The sequence below is a fragment of the Lichenostomus cassidix genome, chromosome 3, assembly GCF_008360975.1.
Source record: "Lichenostomus cassidix isolate B80296 chromosome 3, HeHo_3.0, whole genome shotgun sequence".
Classification (NCBI taxonomy): Eukaryota; Metazoa; Chordata; class Aves; order Passeriformes; family Meliphagidae; genus Lichenostomus; species Lichenostomus cassidix.
Genome location: NC_139483.1, coordinates 81,219,663 through 81,237,402, shown reverse-complemented (window position 1 = coordinate 81,237,402; position 17,740 = coordinate 81,219,663). Strand labels below are relative to the sequence as shown.

At 42.8% G+C, this 17,740-nt stretch overlaps 2 long non-coding RNA genes across 2 annotated transcripts in view; one reads left to right on the top strand and one right to left on the bottom strand.

Moving 5' to 3' along the window:
• LOC146440104 (uncharacterized) overlaps nucleotides 1-17,740 on the top strand; it is a 73,009-nt gene that overhangs the window by 40,477 nt on the left and 14,792 nt on the right. The gene's annotated exons all lie outside the window — the stretch shown is intronic.
• On the bottom strand, nucleotides 6,872-16,229 carry LOC146440105 (uncharacterized). The gene is made up of 3 exons (XR_014851355.1): nucleotides 15,672-16,229; nucleotides 12,997-13,120; nucleotides 6,872-7,149 (listed from the first exon to the last, which is right to left on the bottom strand). It is a non-coding gene; the product is annotated as an uncharacterized LOC146440105 (long non-coding RNA).

The following is a 17,740-nucleotide window of genomic DNA, read 5'->3' as shown; positions in this document are numbered from 1 at the left end:
TCTGCAGGCAGTTTACAAGGCTGCTGCCTGCAGCCACCCACTGCTCAGGCATGTAACACCACCCGTGAGCCCAGGGCGGCAGCAGCAGCAGTGCTCCTATGGGTGCCATTGAATGGTTGATCAAGCTGTTCTTGAGTGCTACTGGGTGCAGACTAGAATACATGATTTTCCCTCCCTTTCCCTGAAAAACCTTCATATATGGAAGTAACTACAAAAACAAAGCAAGGTCCCAGCAATACCAATCCCACTTCCAATCCATTGAAGTGCATCTGCTGTGAGAAGGAAATCATGCTTTAAAGACATAGGACATCTAACAAAATGATTCTTGATTTCTTTGGATCAATTCGGCCTTGAAGTCAAATTGTTCCTTATTGTTCTTATGACAAGAAAACACTAAGGAGGTTGCTGCAGAATTTTTGTGCTCTTGATGGCAGCTGACACTGTATGATTTTCAGAAAGATGGCAATGGTTTTAATGGAAGAAGTGAACAAGTGAACTGAAATGACATCTCTATGACAAATAAATCTGAGTGTAAATCTTTGCTTTCTCACAGAAATTTAACTTCTGGCGAAAGAGATAGTGTGCTTTTTCTATGTGTGTTGAACAGCGTATTCCTTATATTGAATGACAGATCAATTTGTATGGAATGCATAGCCTTCTCAAGCTTATCCGCAGAGTGTTCTCCTAAATTTGTGTCTAGAATGGTTCTTCTAAAATTCCTTGAGATTTCTAAAATAAATTTGGTCTAGCATGAATAATTAAAAGAATATGGTTTCATGCAAGACAGAGCCCATTAGACACTTTTTATGTGTGCTTGTGTGATCCAGAAATTTCAGACCATATCCATTTTAGAAGCTCTTGCAGTAGCTGGTCCTGATATTAGTAGGAAGCAATGCTTCAAAACAAGAACAAATAGCTAAACCACTGTTTATTTGTCAAGTCAATGTTTTGTTTTGTGTTGTTATTTTTGTAGAGATTGACTGCTTTCTGTGCTATGTTTAAGTACTACCAGCTTTCCTACCTTATTCTCTAGAATGTGTTCATGTTATCTCATAGATGGTGCTGGCTGCACAAGGTATGTTGGCTCATGTGCAGCACTGCATGAAACCATGTAGGTCAGAGCCTGTCTGCACAGACACCACAGCAACCTGGGTGAATCTGCAAGGGTTTGAAGACTTGTTCTGATAATGAGTGCACATTATTCTGTGAGTAAATTTCAGATGAAGGATTCTAGGGGAGCTCACTGGCTGTACAAAGATAAGCCAGTGAGTTTGGGGTAGGAAGTTTTTGTTTAGATTTACGTAGAGCAGGAGTGCTTTGAATCACAAAGACCAGGTCCTGAAATAATAAATATTCATATTTAATGGAAGACAACTGCAATAGCAGTGCATTGAGTGTCTTAAAAGTAGATCCAACTATACAGTTTGCCCAGGGTTCAGTTTTGGGGTTGGGCTTGTTTTTAACAGGAGTTGGAATGGGTGATTTCCATCCATAGGTCTCTCCCAGTCTACAGATTCTACGACATAAATAACAACAAGTTAGATAGTTCAGTCACGAAACACTTGCTAAAAACATGTTGTTCTTGCTGTAGTCATCTCAGCACTTCTGTGGGAGATAGGATTCCCTGGGAACGGGAAGACTGGTTACTGTAGAGCTGGGCTACAGTAATGTGGGCTGCATTATTGCACTGCCCTGCAAGCTGCCCCCAAAAAGTCGCTCGGGCATCTCTGCCTCATGTTCCAGACAAGCACAAGGAACCATTGTAAACTTGGCATTGCATTCAGGCAAATGCACCCCACTGCAAGCTGGAGCAATGTGGGTGTGTGGCACAGCCTGAGCCTGAAGGCTCTGCCCGGAATTCTCTGGATGTACTCCGTGCTCCAGTTTCAAGTCAGTGCCAGCCTTCCAGAATGGAAACTGACTCTGCAGAGATGCTTATAGGTCTCCCTGCATACAATTTTCTCCAACAGCTCGGGGGACAGCATGAATACAAATGCCATTCCATGCTGTGACAAAGAGCCAGCATTGGTCCTCAAGGTTTATTGGCATGGGATCTGCTCTGGGCAAACAAGGCAATACTGCTCATCAGCTGTGGCTGGCAGTGGAAGCAAGATAGCTGTGTTCAGCACTGAGCTCCAGAGAGAGAGGTTCTGATGTTTGTGGCATAATGAGTTAGTGTTGCAGATGACCTGCCCATGATAGTTAGATGCCTATGATAAAAGCTTCAACTCTTCATTTAGTGCTTGTGGCAAAAGGACCCCAGGCTCCCTGTTTATCCACACTGTCCCCATGCTGGCTGGTCTTCTGGCTCAAGTCTGGTTCCAGCTGACTTCATCTTCAGGCAAAAGAGCTTGGGTGTAGAGCAGGCAGAAGGACTGCATTGCATTAAGCTGTGGCCACTGCAAACATCACAAACTGATTTGGAGAGGCAGAAACTTCCAAATATATGAATGAGTTGAGGTAAGAGAGGTGGTACCTAGTTGCACTAAAACATTTAATTACAAATAAATGAGAACAAATTAGTTATACTTCTTAACAGAAAGAGTGATTGGGCATTGAGCTGTCCAGGGAGGCAGTGGAGTCACCATCTCTGGAGGTGTTTAGGAAAAGACTGGATGTGGCACTTAGTGCTATGGTCTGGTTGACATGGTGGTGTTGAGTCATAGGTGAGACTCAATGATCTCAGGTGTCTTTTCCAACCAAGTTAATTCTGTGATTTTCTGTAACTACAGTGAATACACTCCTAGTTAGAGAACCGGTTTTAGGTCTAAAATTTGTCCTGATCAACAGAAAAATGCATTTAAAGGTAAAACTGCAATTCCGATTTCAACTTCAAATGGAACTTGATATAAATCAGAAATTGATCACTTCTCTCTAGTTGTTTGTCATTTCCAACCATTAGACTGAACAAAAGCTAAGGGTTGGGATAAATGTCTGGAATCACATAATTATATTAACATATTTGCCATGAAAAGTAAATATAAGATTTAAAAATAATTGTTTAGGTGATAGCTTTTTTTTTAATTGGGACTTTAAACTATGCTTGGAATCACTACAGTTGTAACCAATCTCTTCTGATTCCTTGCATACATGGATAGTAACATGTTTTTAATTTGCAGATTCTGTAGGCCTTTGATGTTGCAACAAAGGTAGAATTTTAAAACATATAAATGCTACTGTAAAAATACTCAAAACTCAAGGAGGAGCTCAGAAATAAAAAGGCAGTTATAGGCACTAAAACTAACTGTGTTAGAGGACCATTTTGGTTTCAAAGTGCCAGCAGTCTTTTCAATTTGCATTTATTGGATTTCACTTCTGCTTGAATGCTAATGTCTGAGGAGTCTAACTAACAAATCTTGTTTGCTTTTAGTAATTTTATTGCCAGATTGCCAGATGTTCAAGAATCAGAATTAATAAATATTCTGAAATGTGTTACAATGATATTAATCCTGAATAATCTAAACGTGATCAAATATAAAAAAATAATGTTGTTATAAAACAAAATACCTATAAAAGCATTTCTAAAGCAGTAGTAATTTGAAGGAACTCCTATGATGTAGGGAAAATATAATAACATAAAATTAACAATATTCATATTCAAATGTGAAGTAACCAGTGAAAAGCAAAATATTAAATAATAACATGATGTCGTGTATAAAAAGTACTCAGTGATTTTGATCTGGATCTTAATCTCTCGAGATGTTAACCTTCATTTGCCTCCTCAAAAATCAATTGACTTGTAAATAAAGGGTGCAATCTCTGTTGTATTGATGATTATTCTACACTATTGTTTGGCACAGTTTAGCTTTCTCTGTAGAGAAAACTGTGTGTAAGAACTCATGGGTCCTGTATTTACTGACTTTACACCAGACTGATAACTGGAGTCAGAGTGACTCCACAAGGAGTTTTTACAATTATAAATATGTGCTGGAAACTTATTTGTTCCTGTTTGTAAGAAGGTATGGTGAGGCAGACCTGACCCAAATCTTCTCAGAAGTGTGAGGAACCTTGAATTCTGTCATGCCAAGGATGACAAAGATAAGGTTTTTTTCCGTATGGTAAATGGCAGCAAAATTAAATTTTATGCTGATAACATGGTTTAGGAAAGCTGGGAAAGGGCAATGGTGAAGGCAGAGCAGAGGTAAACCTGGGTAATGAGGTAAAATCTTTCTCTAAGCAGTCTGCTACCAGGGGCAGCCACCTACCTTGTGTCTACCCAGGGCAGGTTCTACCTCTGTGACTGTTGCTGTGGCCCTGGCTCAGCTGAGCGTCCCTAGCCCATTGCACAGTGGCAGGGCCCCACGGGATGAGTCGTGGGAGTAACTAAAAAGAGTGCTCCTGGGGAGCCTTGAAGTGAGACGCTATTGGCCCAGCTCATCTCCCCTCCCACATTAAAGATTAATTCCAGAAAGTTCATCTTTGTTTGCCAATGCCGTGTTCTCTGACTGGAAAATTCAAAGTTCTGTGCCTTCTAACGCAGTGGGGGGAGGAGGAGTGGAACAGGCCTCTGCATTTACCGAAAGTGTCTCTAAGGCTATGGAGAGATCACTCCAGCCAGCACTGCTCTGGTGCTGTACAGAAAAGCCCTTCTCACACCCGTGCTGGTGTAAGACACAGATTCTCACTCACCCAGAGAGCCGGATAGGTCATGCGTTACCAGAGACAAAGAATCCAGAGGCTCAATCAGCTGGATGTTCTAGATGTTTATTCTGAAGGGTTCCAGCGTGAAAGAGGAAGAGGAGCCCTTGGTGTCCCTAGATATAGGGATCACCTGGGGTCGGGGGAAGGAGGGGGGGAACACCACAACCAATGGGGAGAAGGGAGGGATAGAGTCAGGGGTTAGGTTACAGCCAGGGGGATTTACATAATTTGGGGAGGGACTTATCGTGTTACTTGGACTGGGAAGTTTCCCACCAGTGAAACCCTGCTGTACTGGGACCACGTGGCTCCCCAGCAGTTCCCGAGGTGGTATCACCCACCACCACAACCTTCCCCTCTTGTTCCCTCATAAGATTAATTTATTGTCAATCCAGAGTTTTGTGTACCCCATTGGCCTTTTCGGTCTCCCCCTTCCCTTTTCTCCCCGCTTTATAAGCCTCGTCACAATGCAGAGCCCGTGCTTTCGGGTCTCTGATCCAGTCCTGTCCTGTCCCTCCTCCATCTCCCCTTACCCTTTTAATAAACCTCCTGGACCTCTGACTCGACTGCCTGCATCTCTTGCCTCCACTCCTGATCTCCAGGTCACGCTGCTCCCCCAAGAGCTCTGCCTTTTCCTGAACACCCCACCTCCCCCCGAGAGCGAGCTGCCCTGCTGGGGCTCCGAAATGGCGGCCAACCCAGTCCCGAACTGAGTCAGAGGTTGCAAACCCCATCATATGATAGCTTTAAATGTTTATTTGAAACCAATTCATTCAGACCAGAGCAATACAGATGTGGACATATGCGGCATATTTTCTTCACGTTGTGTTCTGAAAGAGGAAAAGAAAAATGCTGAACAGTGTCGAGAGTTATATATAAAGTTATCAGTCATGTTAACTACATTTTTCAAGTGTGAGTGCCTACATATATAGTTCTGTGAAACACAGTATCCAAAGCTGTTCAGCATTTTCAGTAACATTCTTCCATAATTCCACAGAAAAAAAATTAAAGGAGGGAGATTTTTTTCTTCCTTTCGTTTCTCATTATTTCCTAGGTGATATATATGTCAAAATATTTTAAAGAAAATAAGATGGGAGCTGATAGCTAGAATTTAATTTTCAGTTTTTATCTTGGATGTGGGTCAGTAACAAGCAAGGATAGTTGCAGCAAAAATATTTAGCAATCTCTTTCTTCCCTTTGCCAAAGTATTGCTATTTTCCCCTATTGATTTTCTGTCCCAGTCTCTGTTGCTGACCTGATTTGCATGAAAAAGGTTTTCTTTTTAAAATAAATATACCTGAAATGGTCAATGTTAACAATGATGGGGAGAAAAAAGTTTGATATAAAAGGAAGAAATGCACTTTTTATTAGTAGTGTTTGAGCTTTGGATGTAAAAGATGAAAGGTTTTTTTTCCTTTGCTTAGGGAAGCAACAGATAAAGAATACAAATTCATTTGTAGATGAAAATAATGCTGAGAAGTCTCAGACACTGTGCCTCTTCAGCTGCTCATTCCCCCAGACCTGGGAACCCTTGGGAGAGGGCAACACAGAATATGTCCTCTACTAATGACACTTTTGAAAGTATATCACTGAGTAAAGAAATCTTTCAGGCATTTTAGACCCAGAACAATTACTGAGCTCATAATTCTTTATCAAATCTATGTCTTGAGATACAGAAATAGAAGTATAAGAGTCCTTAAAAACTTATGTAAGACAGTGGAGTTATTTTTATAATACTCTGCAATATATCTTCAGAAATAAACCATAATCATTGTTGCCATGAACTTTAACTTCCTCCTGATTAAATTATGTATTTAACTTTAAAAGTTTCAAATTAAAATATAGCCTTTTATATTTCCTTTTCTTTCTTTTTGTTTCCCCCTTTTTGTCAATTTAATTGCTTGTTTGGCACTTTCCTTCTCTGAACAGCTCATCCCTTTTCCCATTCCTGCATCACTTTTTCTGTTCTGGTGCATTCAGACATGCTGTTATCCTCGAGGCGTTATCTATTTTAGCAGAGTAGTGTGTATTTTACCTCTCTAAAAAAAAAAAAAAAAAAAAAAAAAAAAAAAAAAAAAAAAAAAAAAAAAAAAAGAGGGGAAACTTGCAGCATCTTAGATCTTAACATTCTCTCATAGTTTGAAGTTACATTAATTTGTTGGCATTAGGGTAGTTAATTTCATATTGTGTTGGCAAGACTGAAATCTGATTAAAACTGGTGATGTATGTCTTGTTCTTCTCATGCACAGACTATGGAGGTGGCAACTGCTGCACCTTCATTTTCATGCATATGCTTCTGTTCTTTTCACACCAAAATGGGTTTTGGGAACAAAGCTAAGGGAAAAGATAACTGTGGTGATGCTAGAGTAGTGGATAAAAAGATAAAAGAAGTTGAACAACTTATAATGCAGGGGATGGGATGGAATAGTCTTCTAATGCTGAACATGAAAGTCATCAGAGAGAGTCCAATGCCAATAGAAAGAAGAATGTGGACTTCCATTCCCACCAATGCTTTTGAAATAGAAAGTTTTATACAAGATTTCCAGGACATTACTTCTACTGATAGTAAGAAAATTCCAGGTGAAATTATATGAGTGCAAACCAGTTTAGTATTACCATTACCTGCACCCATAGCTACAGCATTTATAGTGCATGAAGCCTACTGAAAACCAAATAATCTAGAATGAAAATGCTTTTGCAAAATACTACAGTTTGTTGCAGACTAAAGGGTAGACAGACTGCATTATGCGTAAGTTCACCATTTTATCACTTACAGGCAGAACTGCACAGTCTGTGTTTGCAAAAGCTTGGAGTTCTGGCGATCCATACACTTGCTGAATAGTTCATGTGCCTCTACATTTGTAAGTACACATTACTAAACTGATCCTTAATATAACAATGTAATTAAAAAAAAAAGACACATTTATCAATAAAATTGTGTGGTGGTTTTGATTGGCCCAAAACATCAGCAAAGTATTTTTTAACATCTAGGACAAATTTGTACCCCTCAGAAGCCTGAGGTAGACCTGGGGAGGTGTCTGATGGGTGGGGAGTGGCACAAAGATGGCTCCTGTGTGTCCTGAGTGAAAGTTCTGGAAGTTTTTACATCAAGTCCAGCAGAGCCAATCCCTGATGGCTCCAAGAGTGATGGACATGCTGCAGGCCAAATTTGGGCCAATTGGAAGTGCTGGTTACGCCTCTGTGAAAACATATTTAAGAAGAAATCAAAACAAAGCAAGCACGCACTTCTTTGTAGTTAGAGGAGGAGGAGGTGGAGGTAAAAATATGTGAAGGGAGAACAGCATGGAGACACTAAGGTCAGTGAAGAAGGTGGGGGAGGACGTGCTCTAGTGCTCCAGGCGCCAGAGCTGAAAACTCTCTGCTAGCTGTGGTGAAGGCCATGGGAGGGCAGGAGTTCCTCCTGCAGCCCATAGAGTCCACATGGGCGTGGAAATTCACCCACAGCCCACGCCAGAAGGGCAGGTGGATGCCTGGAAAAGACTGTGAACCAGTAGGAGTCTCATCTAAGAGTTAAAACTGGAAAGGCCTTGCAAAGCAGAGAAAGGCCTTGCTCCTGGCATGGAAGCAGCTTGGCTTCAGCTCAGGAGAGTCTGCACAGCACCCTATTATTGTGATAATAGCTGCAAGTTCCCCACACCCCTTTCTTAACGACTGTACTTGTCACTTATTGTCCTGCCTTCCCTACTCCACATAGTCCTAGCCACGCCCCCAGTTTTCCCTATTGGTTCCTGTACCCTAACCCTACGTGGCCCTGGCCACTCCCTCGGGTTTCCCCTATTGGTTCCTGTACTCCTAACTCCGCCCCTGTACCTCCCCTGTACCCAGAGGTCACTGGGCCTGTGTGCTGTCCCTGCCCCTCTCTGTTTCCCTATAAAACCCCTTACCCTCTGCCATTTTGCTGTCTATGCTCCACGTGTGTTTATGCTCCACATGTGGCTGTGCATGTGAGGCCTTCGCCCTCGAGGCATCTCTGCCTCGGGGAGGTCGTTGGCCTCTGCTGCACCATGCGAATAAACATCTTCCATGGACACAACGCATAGACCCTCCTCGCCTCCTTTATCACCGCTGGTTGTGGAAGCAGACGAACCAGAGCTAGCCTTATGGCTCCCCGGCCGGTGAGAGCGCAGTGTCCAGCCCTGGGACAGAGGGTTTGGAGCACTGAGGCGCTGAACTGGGCCGGGTAGAAAAGCTCTAGGGTAAAGTCTGCTGTAACATCCTCAAAACCGCAACAAATGGCGCCCAACGTGGGGCACGAGCCACCCTGGAAAGCATCCCCCTGCAGCCGCAACTGCGGCAGGGGAGTAGTCGCATTTGGGAAGCCATTTCCCCGACCAGAAGCTTGCATTCAGCGAGAAGACCGAAGGGGCGGCCGGTAGCCTCTGGAAAAAAGTCGCGCTTTTCAAGGAGGTCGGCTGAACGGCGGTGGACCATCCCGAGTGCTTTTTTTTGATTCTCCGTGCTTGGTAAGCCCTCTGGAAAGACCCTTGGGAGGGGAGTCGGTGAAAGCCTGGTCGGCTTGGTACGGGGGTCCCTTTTTTCTTTTTAGTTTGTTCTTTTTGCCTCGGGGTGAGTGGAGGGTTAGAGGTGGTGTCTTGTCGAGGTGAAGGGAGTCGCGCTCCATGCGAAATCTCAACAAGAAAAAACCCACTTCTAACAAGGGGAGACCTAAGTTTTGTACCCCCATTTTGGGAGACGTTTTTCTTATAAAATTAGACATATTTTATAAGGAATGGGGAATCAGCTGTTGTGTGGGAAGTTTTTGCGCGCGAGAGATAAAGTAAACTAAACTGTGTTTTGTTTTATTTAGTTATCTGGCAGTGAAAAACCCTTGTTCTCTCCCTAATAAGCACCTTCCCCTGCATGTATCCCCCAACATGGTGCTGGCCATGTGTTGGTAGCACCCCCTCCTCCACCAGCTCGTGCTCCCCCTCTGTCCCTCAGGAGAGAGCTGATCGTACGCTTTTCAGCCTCTCCTGTCCCTTTCCCGGGTTAGAACTAGCCACTCTAACTCGAGATCCCTGCTAACCTCCTTTCCTGTGCCCCAAACCTCAGCCGAGCTGACTCCACGTATTTTCCAATATAGCGCCGGCCGCATGGTCAGACATGCCATGTTGTCTTCTTCCCCTTGAAATTTTCCCGGGCTTGCCGAAGCCCCGCCCCCTGCATCCCTCGTGTTCCGTTGTAGCCCCTCCCCCCGCGTCGGTGGGCGCTCCCTTCGGTTACAGATCCTTCCCCATCTGAGTGTTTCTCTTCGGTGCGGGCCCCTCCTCCCATCCTCCCAGGAGTTCCCTCTCAGCCAGAAGCAGCTATGGCCTGGCTGAGAGCGGAGCCGCACCTCCAGTTGCCCGCGGCAAGCTCGGAGGAGCCGGTGGGGCTGCACCTCTAGCTCCCCATGGCAGACACTGCCCCCGGAGGCCGGTGGAGCTGCGCCAGAGCACTCCCTGAAGCTGTGCTGCCATCCGGCCGTGCTAGAGCCTAGTGGAACTGTTCCAGACCCGGCAAAGCCACAGCAGAGAAGAGCTGTGTGTCACCCAGTGGAGCTGCGCTGCATCCAAAGTTTTCTCCCTCTCCTAAGCTGAGAAAGACTTCGGTGACAACCCCGTTGCTGCTACAAAACCTGCCTTCATCTTAGCAGCCCCAGCAAAAGAAAAACAGACTACAAACATGACTGCAGTCTGAAAATTCAGCCTGTACTGAACTCCAACATCAAAATCAGCCAGCTACATCATCATTTTCCCCATACTCACAGCAAAACTAATTTTGTCATTGCTTTACATTATGTTTTACCATTTTCCTGTTGTTTAAAAATTTGCTATGAAAGTTTTTAGGAAAAGCCTTTCCTTCTTTAATTTAGTAAAAAATGGGGAAATATTGTGATAATAGCTGCAAGTTCCCCACACCCCTTTCTTAACGACTGTACTTGTCACCTATTGTCCTGCCTTCCCTACTCCACATAGTCCTAGCCACGCCCCAGTTTTCCCTATTGGTTCCTGTACCCTAACCCCACGTGGCCCTGGCCACTCCCTCAGGTTCCCCTATTGGTTCCTGTGCTCCTAACTCCGCCCCTGTACCTCCCCTGTACCCAGAGGTCACTGGGCCAGTGTGCTGTCCCTGCCCCTCTCTGTTTCCCTATAAAACCCCTTACCCTCTGCCATCTTGCTGTCTATGCTCCACGTGTGTCTATGCTCCACATGTGCTGAGCATGTGAGGCCTTTGCCCTCGAGGCATCTCTGCCTCGGGGAGGTCGTTGGCCTCTGCTGCACCATGCGAATAAACATCTTCCATGGACACAACGCATAGACCCTCCTCGCCTCCTTTATCACCGCCGGTTGTGGAAGCAGAAGAACCAGAGCTAGCCTTATGGCTCCCCGGCCGGTGAGAGCGCAGTGTCCAGCCCTGGGACAGAGGGTTTGGAGCACTGAGGCGCTGAACTGGGCCGGGTAGAAAAGCTCTAGGGTAAAGTCTGCTGTAACATCCTCAAAACCGCAACACCCTATGGACAAAAAGACTCATGTTGCAGCAGAATTCGGGCGGGATGTTGCTTATGAGATTGGACCCACACCAAAGAAGTTCCCAGAGGACTGTCTCTCGTGGGAGGGACCCCATGGCTAAGTAGAGAACCCCTCTCCCTGATTGGACTGACCAGAACACTCCTCAACCTGCCCCCTGTCTGTGTTGCTGGTTTGGAAAGAGAGAAGGGGGCGTGAGCAGAGAGACTGCTTCTTAAGAGGGTGGGGGTGAGAGCAGAAAAAACTGCCGGGAGGTAGGGAGGGAGGGAGGGAGAGAGAGAGAGAGAAATAAAGAGTATTTGTAGTAGAAGAATTGCAGTGATGAATAGATTTATAGATCTGCTCTGTGGACTGAGTAATACCCCCCACCCTGCCTCCCTACCTGACTTGTTGATTATAAAGGAGGAAAGGGGGTGAATGCTATAGATTTGTAAGGGGGGGGGTGAACAAAATAATGTATGAAAAGTTTATTTTTGCCTTGCATTTTGTCCTCTAACTCTGTTAGGTAATTAAATCACTTTTTTGCAACTTTAAGTTGGAGCCTGTTTGCCCTCTTTTTTTTTTTTCTGTGCATCCTCCTACCAGTGTCCTATCTCATTTGACTCACAAGATCGGTGTGTATTTTTACAGTTTTTTTCTGTAGCAAGAGAGTCGAGGTGCCTGGTGTTTAGTCAGGGTCAAACTGCGACAATTGTAATGAAATATGAGTTTTTTGAAAAAAGGCCATCAAACAACTCAGAACTACACCGTGACCTTTGCATTAAGGGATATAATGTACACATTCTAATGTATATGCTAATAATATATCAGTACCAAAGGATATAATATATAGGCTTTAATACCAGAAGGACTTACAAGATTGTGAGCAATATTATAAATGAAGTAAAATTAAATAGAATTTAAACTTCATCTGTCTTGACATGATGACTTTAAAATGGGAAAATTCAGATATTCTGGTGCTGGTGCATGGTGACCCTCAGTTTAAAAATGTATGTACTATTTCTTATTTCAGTGTGTCTAGCTTTATTTTATATCATTACCTCTAGCTGGATTTTTTCTTTTGATTCTGTCTGCCTGAGCAGAAGTAATTGCTTCCCTAAAACATTTGTATTGACTGAAATGACTTTATCATCTAATGAATCAGCAAAGCACTAACCCAAATGCTTAACATAAAGGATCTTGAAATCAATGGAACTTTAATTAAATGAACATTTAAGGGCTTTAATGAAGGGCTTGAATTGTCACAACTCAAATAGATTATATACTTTTTGTTACCTGACTGGACTGTGACCTGTTCATGTCACCAAAAGGATCAATTAAGAGTCATCGGTTTTTTCGTGTCACCATTACAAAGCAAGAAAATTCTGTGTCTGTATCCCATTATCCCATTTTGGAACTTTTTTTAACTGAAGAAATTTACTGGCAGATTTTTATTGAGTTTGATTTTTAAAACTATGTGCAGTACTGCATTTGATCTCTCTCCTTCAGATCAGAGTCATAAAGGCTAAGCTGAGTGTTTTTTGAGCAACATTGTGAGAGAACAGTTTCTGAGATGCTGGTAACTTCCATTTTTGTTTTACTTCATGTGTCTTTTGTTCCACAGTGTAACAGAAAACCCTACCAACTTAGAGGGAACCCTGGTACTAAAACAAAAATTTTACTTTGAAATGGATTTTAGAGAGTGGAGAACTGATGTGAAAAGAATTGAGCATGATCAAGAAATGTGAATGCCTGCCAATAGACATCCAGTGACATTTTAGAGGATGTAGGGTACCTGAGAGACCTATATGAAACTGACAGATGCTATTAGCCCGATGGAGATCCATACCTTTCTTCTGTAGCAGATGGCATCCATATTTTATCTCCTTCTGATATTGGATTGACTTGGCTAATATGCTCCCATAGAAATCTTGTTTCAATAATTATATGTCCTTCAAAACACCGAGTTTCTTCTATGAAAATATTGACAATAGGGTGCCAGCTTTCATCTGAAACTCTCAAATTTGACACCTTTACCAGATTTGTTCATATCTAAACTCAATTATAGAAAAGGTCCTTGTAGGGCCTTGATGCTGTCTGTAAAATAACAACTGGCTTCAAAACATGATTGAATATTAGAAAGATTAAAGTTGACACAGGAACCTGTTTAAACAAAATAAATAAATCTGGAAAACCTTTTATAAACAAAAAGTTCTGTGACAACTGTTGCTATTCAAGTAGCTCTTTGTTTTGACTTCAGCCAAATGTCATATTCAGATTGACCTTTAGCATCACTGTTTAGATGCAGCAATTTCCAGTAGTTGTCCAGCCTTAGGCTTACCCTTTCTCTCCCGCCTTGTATTCTAACTTGTGATAGAATTACATTACACAGTTGGCCTTGATTGTCTCCTCCTACCATTTTATAAATTGTTTAATTACATCTGTATGTAAGCCCAAGCACTGTGCCTGCTAATTATGAGCTCCCACCCCTCTTTTAACTAGGGGTGAATTCTGTGAGTAATATGCAGTAGCAAATTTGTGTACTTTATGCCATATGCCTTTCATGCACTGCTTCTACTGGGTGTTTGTGATAGCTCTCTTTTTAAAATATCTTATTTTAATCTCTGAGTGCTTCCACTTGGTCTGAGTAAGGAGTGTTTCACAGCATGAAAATATCAGAGGGGGAAGAGCCTGTTCTGGTATTTTTCAAGGAAGACTGCAGTTATTAACTATAAAGTAAAGCTTCAACCAGGAACAGTCACTGTTCAATTTTTGCCATTACTGCAGATCAAAAGGAAAGGAATGGGATACTCTTGTGCCTAGTGTGTGTGTTTACACGTGTCTGTGTTTCTGACAGAGAAGAATATTTGATTAAAAATGACAGATGCCATGGATATTTCATATGCTATTTTTCCTTTTCCTGTCTGCTCATTATCTGTCTGTTAGGATATTCCAAGAAACCACAATAGAATCCTGTTAAGCGCCTGCTTGTGCCAGTTCAATGAATGGTTGGATGAATGGTTAATCACTGAGGGAAGGACTGGCCACAAAACAGTAATCACACAACTAGCACTGATGCAAACTTCCAGTGTACAATTCACCATTATTTACAGATTAGCTCAATGAGACAGAGGGAATATGCATCTACAAAACTATCCTTCAGCAAAGGGGTGAGTGATCCAGTGAGAGAACATTGTGAATATTCATAATTTGGGCATGATGAACAGCATAGAAGCTGCCAAATCATTTCAAGAGCCCAGAGGGCTTTTAGAAAACAGTGAAGATTAGCTGGCCTCATCTCTATTGTTATGAGGTGACTAGCTGGAGACAAGAGGTTCTTTGTTCTCTTCACAGTCCCATGAAAACATTATGATCTAAGGAATCTGCTCCATGGGAAGCTGAATTTTGATTTTAACTTTCCACTAGATAACATTAGGTGCATATCTTACTTTAGGTTTGTTGGTTGTTTTTATTTTGTGATCCACATGCCACCTTCAGGTTGTGCAGAAATCAATATTTCTGTTTAAAATTAAGAAGAATAATTTCCAAATGTGACCTGTATAACAGTTACCATGTGGCCTCCTTAAGCCTGCATTCAGACGAAGCAAGATTTAGGGCTAGAAATTCACCCAACGAGATGATGCAGAAACAGTGATCACCATTCAGAGAAAAGACTAAGCCAAAACCAGGGGTTTTTGCAGATGGAAAGAGAGCCAATCCCAACCATCTCCACTGCCTTTTTTGTCTATGTCAATAGTGACATGCAATAGTCTGCAAGGTCAACATCCCCTGGGATCTCACTGGTCATCCCAAGCCCACAGACCTGGACATATATCAGCCTAAACTGAGCACAGAAAGGCACACAGGGGAAAATAAAATGGTCCTTTTCATGGCAATAGGCAATTTCTCAATTTTTTTCTGATGTTCTCATCTTGTTACTATTACTTTGGCTGTGACTAAACTATGCTGATCTTTTGTACAATATAGTTCTCTTAAACTTCTGTTGTCTTATGGTTGTGGGCACACAGAAACAACAAACATTAAAAAGACATTAAAAAATTTTCTTTTGAGGATTCCATGGGTTGCAAACATTAGCACTGCCACTGCTGCAAGCACTACTTATGTTAATGCCAAATTAATTTTGGAATGAAGAATGTAATTGTGTTAGGTAGGACAGGAGTAAGTAGAAGAAAAAAATAAAAAACTTCGACAGAATTGAAAGAAGAGAAGAGGGGGGAGAAGGTGAGCAAAGGATGCAACACGGGGATTCACAGTGAATTCTCCCTGTCTCAAAGGGGAAAAAGACAGGAGTCAGCAGGTCTCATTGAAGGAGCTTTAAATTAGATTTGAAAGGGGAAGGAGACAGAACCAGGCTTGTTAGAGATAAACCAGGGTGTTTGAGGGTGATAAACCAATGTGCTGGTGAGGCCCTTTGGTCTGCTGTCTCAGTGGAGGTAGGAGATAGAGATCCATGCAGCGGCAAAGATGCAAGGATTATTTAAGGGTTAAAAACCACGGACACACCTGAGAACGGACACATTAGGAACTATGTGGGCTTCTCCACCCAGAAAGGTGGTGGGATCAATCAGACAGCTGAAGTCCATCTACACCAATGCACACAGCATAGGCAACAGACAGGAGGAGTAGGAAGCCATCACACAGCAGGAAAACTACGACATAGTTGTCATCACGTGTATTAGTTTGAAAACAAACCAGTGGGAGATTGCAAGTCAGGATTAAAATTTAACAGGAAAAATTAAGAATAAATGAAATAATACAAGGAAAAGCACTGACAAAGTCAGATACAACCTGACACCCTGTTAGGGTGGTGGTAGCAGTCCAAATGAAGTAGTTCAGTTGAAGCAGTGATCCTATGAAAGGTCTGGTCTCCACCTGAAGGTCCAGGGGTAGCTCTTATCCTCTGGGAACCCAGTAGACAGGGCTAATTTGGGCACTTCCAAGGCCAGGTTATATCCAGGTGGGAATGCTTGGCTCCTCCCTCCTGGGTGGAGCATCTCACAATAGGATAAGTCCATGAGTCATGTGGTGGGTCCTTGATGGCCCATTGTCTGTTATCAGGGGTGAGTCATAGCAGCTGATAACAGCTTATGTCCCACAGCTGGTTGTAATAGAATACTAAATACATTATGTTGTAACCTAGGACACCATGGAAACACGGTGGGATGACTCACAAAACAGGAATGCTGCGATAGATGGCCATAAACCCTTTAGAAGGGACAGGTGAGGAAGGAGATGTGGTGTGCTAGCCCTGCATGTTAGCGACTGTCTGCATTGTCTGGAGCTTAATGACAGTGATGATAGAACTGAGTGTTTATGGGTAGGAATCAGGGGGAAGGGTAACAAGCCAGATATTCTGAAGGGAGTCTGTTCTGACTGCTCAACTAGGATGAAAAGGAAATTAAATATTTTATAAGCAGCCAGGAGAAATCTCACAATTGCTAACTCTTGTTCTTATGGAGAACTTCAACTTACCAGATGTCTGCTGGAAATACAGAACAGCAGAGAGAAAACAGTCCAGGATGTTCCTGGAGAGTGTGGGAGATAACTTCCTGTCACAGCTGGAAAAGAAGCCAACAGGTGAAGGTGCCCTGGTGAACCTGCTGCTTGTGAATAGAGAAGGATTGGTGGGTGATGTGATGGTTGAAGGCCTCTTAGTGGTCATCAAATGACAGATTTTTCAATTCTCATAGAAGGAAGGAGTGGGGATAGCAGAATAGCCAGCCACCTCGGAAATCTTGGGACTTTGGTCTGTTTAGTAGTCTAGTTAACAGAGTCTTATTATGACAGATGGTCATTTACAAGAAGGACCTAGGGAAATACAGGCCTGTTGGCCTGACCTTGGTGCTGGGGTAAGTCATGGAGAGGATCATTTTAAGTGCCATCACATGGCACATGCAGGACAACCAGGGGATCAGCCAGAATGGATTTAGGAAAGGCAGGTCCTGCTTGACCAACCTGATTTCCTTCTATGACAAGGTCATATCTCCTGCTACGCTCAGTCTCCTAATTTTCAAAATTACAGAAAAATTAGTAGTGTTGGTCTATGAGACAAGGCACACTGCTGCTCTCCCGGATCAGTTACATCTACTTTTCATTTGAGCTTGGTGAAGGCAAAGCTTCTTCTAACAGCTCTCCCTGACTTAATATGTAAGTTATGAAGCAGCTGCTGGCATGATTTCCAAATGATTTTGGTCTGCCTTGCCTGATTTCCAAATGATTTGGTCTGCCTTGCTTATTTAAAACACATTTTCCTCTTCTTAGCTATTCTGCAGATTCTCAGTGATGCCAACATTTCTGCACTTCTGAAGTCTCAGTTCAGTTTTATTTTCAGGCAGTTTGATTACTCACTCTTTCCAAGCTACTAATCAGTTTTTGTTTTACACCCAGTTTCTTCAGAAATCATAGCTTTTTGCTATATTGAAAATTAATTTTCCTGCGTCCTACTACTGTACTAGCTTCTGTTGTGAATCATCACCTTATTGGAGGTAGAACTTGCCACCTATGCTGTGATTGCAAAGCCATACCTATATTTACCATTTTTTATGTGTGCCTATGATTTCATTTAATTCCAG